Genomic DNA, 6,224 nt, shown 5'->3' with positions numbered 1-6,224 from the left:
TTGTTATATACTCATACTTATCATGACGCATCCTATACAATATCGTGAATTGTCCAAAGCAATTATAAATAAATAAAAATAAAAAAAAAATATTAAAAATTCATTAAATTATTTGTATTTTAACAGTTTCTTATTCTTATTCATATTCGAGTTCATACGTATTGCGGAAGATAGACACTGTGTCCAAGATAGGGATGCCCATCATGGCGATCTCGGATCAGAAGATACGACGATGGTCGTCAAATTAGAAAAAAGTTACAGAATGAAAGATAAACGGAAATTTTCCGATTTCCTTTTTATTTTTGTCTGATGTAATTGGTACAGATACAAAAAAATAAAAACCACTTTCCCATTGGCACTTTTTGAGCTCTACAAGACACCGTTGAAACCCATCCACGCCACTACATTTTAAGCATATAGATTTTTAGTCATTTTTGAAAGAATAAATTGCTTATATAGGCATAACTAACAAAAGAGCAACGTTTTTTTTTTCAACACAAACTAGTAAAATTATAAAATTAGTTAACACAATTATTTTCCTTTATGCGCTACACATTTTTTATGTTGCTATACAGGCTGAAGCAAATTCGAGGGCCACCATGGGGATCTCGGAAACTAGAAGAGATAGGTAGGTAGTTTAAATTTGGCAAAATTGCGTATTTTGATGCTTAACAAAATGCCTTTTTGAAACTGAAAAAATTCCGACTACTTTCGGAGAAAAACGAAATTTTGCAAAATCGTTTTTATTTCTTACTGAAGTTATTATTATGGTCACTTTTTTCCCTCTACAAGATGATAGTTTTAAATATTAAGCCTGACGTTTCGTCCCCGGTTAACCATCATCAACTTTGTTTATTCTTATGGAAGATTTTTACTTTTTGTGTCATTTGATAGAGCACTTTTTTCTGATTTCAAAAATGTAAATATCACTATTTTTATTAAAAAATGGCGCTATTAATTCGTATAAAAACGCAAGAAACTACGAACATACACTACCCAAAACAAAGTTTGCCAGGCAAAAAAGAAGATATTTTAACAATATTTAAAAAATAGTGATACATATTTACATTTTTGAAATCAGAAAAAAAAATGCTCTATCAAATGACAGAATTTTTGTTATCATACCGGGACATTGTTCAAAAAAGGTTTGACCAAGCTGTTACGACCCACTTACAACAGTAGGTAGAGTTGGGGCTGCGTTACATCAAACCCGCGGCGAAACTCTCCCAAGGCGCAGGGCTCGGTATATAGAATTCGTTGATTAATGCCTGAATTGACGAATCTTCTATAGTCCTACTATTTATTGATAATAAAGTATTGATTGATTGATTGATGATTGATTGAAGGGCCTCGCTCTACTCGTAATCAGCTTCTATAGGTACCACTACGATACTGAATTGACCAAATCTTTCAAAAGGATGTGGCCGTGTCCTACAACATTCGCGTTTGAAACTCGATCATAACTTAACTGAGATGGCAAAGATACTGAGCGTGTACTAATGTCCACAAATTAATTAAATGTAATCGCATATAATCTTGCAGGGGCAAAATAGTTATCAACAAAAACGCTAAAGTGTTACAGAAGTTGTCCCATACGAGGATCGATCCTCGATGTTATATCTTTTTCATGACCCGGTGGCTTATTTCACAGCAAGATGGCCGCTTGTTATCTACAGATGTGGAGGTAAGCTAAGGGCGTCGGCACTCATAGGTAATGGAGAATTTAACCCAAGGTTACAAAACTTGTACGTCGGACACGAATTAGTATGTAACGTAAATGGAATTGAATTCTAAAAGAAGTAGAAGCCCCTACCCCCCTTTTTTTGATGATATAAGGTTTTACGTACCTCTTATATAAGAGGGCTAATCGTAAATGATGCAATGATTGTCGATGGAAATTACCGCACAACTGCAGCCGAAACCTAAAGAAGGTAGGTATACCATAAATAAATGGCAACATGGTGGTACTTACGACAAAAGGATAAAAACGCATATGTATAACCTCCACAGGCAAATCCCGCCCAAATAATTCGGAATTCCGAAATTACAAATTGACTCGCCAGAGATCAATATCTTTATTTTGAAGATGGCAATTAGAATTCTATGCGTTCTTTCTTACGCGTTCAGATGTTTTTTTAATCGACGTGTACTTCGATGCGGCTTACAAAGAAAAGGACATGAAAATGGACACCCAAAAATCAAGGTAAGAAAATGCGCTGTCATTACTCCGCCGAAAAATTGCCTTGTTAAATTCCGTCAATATGTGGAGCCATCTATCAAATCGCGTCAAATGTTACGGGGGGTTTTCGACAAGTAAGTAGTAAACCGTAAACAATAATAATGCTTCGCTTCGCAATGACCATAAATCGTTACATAAGTACTAGGTTATACTAGGGGTAGTTTTCTGGAAAAAAATTGACACCTAAACTTTAAAAGAAGCGTTAAGGAGTTTTTATCCGAAAAAGATGAATTAATATTACCTACACGTTTTCCTTCACAGTGATAGATGATACTTATCCTTTAATCGTGTTTACAGATACTGTACTAAAGAAGTTAAACCACAAGTGGTGGAACATCGTGAAAGATAAAATTTCGAAACGGTTAAGCTCCAGCCAGGAGTGGAGACAAAGTACAGAAGCAAGACAGGGACAAGCTGTGATAGCTTTGTACATTCGTCTCCAATTTGCTGAGCTGTCCAGCTAGTTCAGCAGCTATTGAACGAGTATTTTCCACTTTTGGAAATATTTGGAGCAAATTAGGTAACAAATTCAGCTATGTAAAGGCAGCAAAGTTGGTAAAAATTTACAGATATTTTGCTGTGAAGAAGTAATATCGAGTAAAATTCTTGTTAATAGGTACCTAAGTTTCTTTATTTTTATTTTTTGTTTCGTTCATTTTCTTTCTAGTGGGTCTGTTACTCGCACGCAATTGAACCAGCCTGAAGTTACATTCGCTTTTTTTTTAAGGACATTCGCTTTTGGGGTAGTACCAATCTAAACGGGAAAACAAAAAATAACTAGGACCGGGCTAAAGTTACATTCGTTTTTTTTTTGTTTTTTTTTATCAACGGCCATCGAAAGTGATGGGACCGGGACCAATTCTCATCCCCTTTTCGTAAAATAGCCCTAAACCCCGTCAATGGCGCGGTATACGAATACTGCAAGTTGGAATTCAAAATTGATTTATTAAAATTGAGTGAGTTTTGCACGCGGAGGATAAGGTCGCCGTGGAGGCCCAAACTCACTCAATTTTAATAAATCAATTTTGAATTCCAACTTGCAGTATTCGTATACCGCGCCATTGACCAAACAAAAGGGAATTTCTCGAACTGTGGGGCACTTTTCGAAAAACTACAGGTAGGGGGTTTTAGGTGGGCCCTTGGGCCTCCACGGCGACCTTATCCTCCGCGTGAAAAACTCTCAATTTTAATAAATCAATTTTGAATTACAACTTGCATTATTCGTATACCGTGCCAGTGACGGGGTTTAGGGCTATTTTCCGAAAAGGGGATGAGAATTGGTCCCGATCCCATCACTTTCGATGGCCGTTGATAAAAAAAAAAACGAATTAACTTCAGCCCGGTCCTAGTTATTTTTTGTTTTCCCGTTTAGGTTGGTACTACCCCAAAAGCGAATGTCCTTAAAAAAAAAAGCGAATGTAACTTCAGGCTGGTTTTTGGTATCCGAATTAAAAAAAAACAGTTTAAAGCTTAAAGCTATGATATTTTTTCAAGATTTTATTCTTTGTTGTCGTTTTTACTTTATTTAAATAAAATTAAACCGATACAACGGATTATCGAAGCTAGTATCGAAGAATCCGATCAACTATCAAGAATTGGTTTTTGTTAATTAAAAAAACCCTGGTTAATGAAATGATTTGTTGCGCATATCCCAAAGTTTGAACCCGAAACACGCGAAGCACTGGGTAGCTGCGGTGCTGATGTAAATGGTGCAGGACTACTGTAGGTAGGTACAATTTTCGAAATGGTCAACCCCTCGGATGCAAATAATAAGTTACTTTCACCCTTTTTCGGACGCTAACGCCGAGGCTAACGCATATGGGAAAGCTCTCCAGAGAGACCCAAATCAAGAAGGATTTTGACATTCAGGCATTCTATAAACTGGACGAGTACGTACTACGTTCCGCCATGAATTGAATTTTTGTCCATATCTAAATTTGATTTGAAACACTTTTACAATAAAACCACATGTGCGGTGGGCTGGTTAACTTTGATTAATTAATCGGACAAATGCGGCGTCAAAGCCACATCTGGTCATTTGAAACGGATTACTTTACTCCAAAATATTGCCCAAGAATAAATCTTTAAACGCTGAATTATTTAATATGCCGGACGAGCAACGAAAATATCTTCATTCGTGAAATGTCCACAAATAGCCCATAATATCAGAAGAGCGTATTTTCAAAGATTCTCTCACCTAAACAAAACGGCATTGAACTCCAAATGGCTATTAAAAAAACACTCACACAACACTGCACTAAAACAATGAAAAAAATCCAATTATAAATTGATAAGTTTTAACAAATTGCGTTAAGGCGCGAAAATAAAACGCACTCGTAATTATTATTAAATGACCGTACCGGAAAATGTCGTACATTAATAACGCGATGAAGCACGCTGTTTGTGCTACTATTGAGGAAGGTTATGAAACGCGGGGGTAAAGACACGTTGATAGCGATGTACTCCACGTGCGACGCCAACGAACCAGGGAGCACTGGCCTTTTGGATGCAGAAAACGCGACGCACAACAAACGGTACGCGCTCATCCTAGTTACCAATGATAACATCCCGAAACGGAGCGATTTTCTACGATTGTATTGTTTTCACTTTTCTTATCTCTTCCAACAATTACGATTAACCGTAAGGTAAGAAAGAATACGACCGTTTTTCGTCCGCGATCAATAAACCACAAATACACGTTAACCAAATAATAAGAAAATGTCGAGATTTGGGGGTAGAAAATCTCCAGAAATTTAATTGGCGTCGGGTAAGCGTTGTTTTCAATGGAAGCAGAAGAATTTCATCATGTTAGAAATAAACCGGGCCAAAAATAAGGGAAAATCGCTAAAGAATGGAAATGGCGAGGGCGTAACAATTCATGACATGTGGGTATAATCTTAGTCATTCAGATGTTTAAATCACAAGCCCACTCGGTTTTCTTTCAAAGCAATTTAAGGAAAAATGCAGGTAATACAAAACTCAAAAATCTATTCGAATGCAAGCAATTATTTCTTATTTTATTTGATTTTGTTTTAATAAAGAGCTATTTGTCATGATCTAAACTATTGTGAAGGGCTATAATACGACTTCTAATGTAAGTTAGAGAATAGAGGGTTGTAGCACTATCAAACCAAACAAAAAGCGCCACTAGCGGCTTATACAATTCCAGAAATTTAGAGACTGTAGAGACTACAAGTGGGGTACCTAGACACCCTCATGCGGTGGAGTCTGCTCTTATCATCAAGGTTGACCTAAATGTTGAAACAAATTCTACTGATGTGTATGAGAACGGAACAGCTTCTTCAAACCGCAAGACTGGTCCACCCCACCAAAACATGTACAATTGTACACCTACTTCAATTTCTTCGAAGATTGTCGACCGCTTATACATCTTTAAGAACGCGCACCCTAGAAACCACGGTACCCTCAACCGCAGATGACAGATGTAAGTAATTGTACCCCTACCTTTTAATACCGCATAATTATCTAGTCCACAAGTATATACCGAACTTGCACTATTCGAAATTTCCATCATCAATCTCGTAGCTCTGAGAATTTAGCTGAAAGATGGAACAGCGCGGAGCAGCCACTTGGTGGTCTGCTCGGCATATCTCCCATACGACTTGGAAGATGCTCCACATACGTGGGAGCTGATTGAGTCCTTTTCAACAGCTCACATGATGAGTTGGACGGTATGTGATAAGCCGTCGCTTTCGGACCACAGGCACATTCTTTTCTAACTAAACCTTCCACTGCGGGTCCTGTAGGTTTTGGAATCCCCGATCTGCTGACTGGGACTGCTATGTGGTGAAATTGTCAGAGCGGTTGAATGGACTACCTTTGCCTTGCCTAAAGCAGGACCGCATTAGTAAGCGACGCCACAAGAGCGTCATATGAAGACACCTGTAAACTGCGGACCTTTCGACGAACGAAGAGAATACCTAGGAGGAAAAGGTTCGTAAGGAGGTTCGCAGACTTTTGACTA

This window comes from Photinus pyralis, unplaced genomic scaffold, assembly GCF_008802855.1.
Source record: "Photinus pyralis isolate 1611_PpyrPB1 unplaced genomic scaffold, Ppyr1.3 Ppyr1.4_LG2, whole genome shotgun sequence".
NCBI classification, from domain to species: Eukaryota; Metazoa; Arthropoda; class Insecta; order Coleoptera; family Lampyridae; genus Photinus; species Photinus pyralis.
This window is presented reverse-complemented; position numbering follows the sequence as displayed.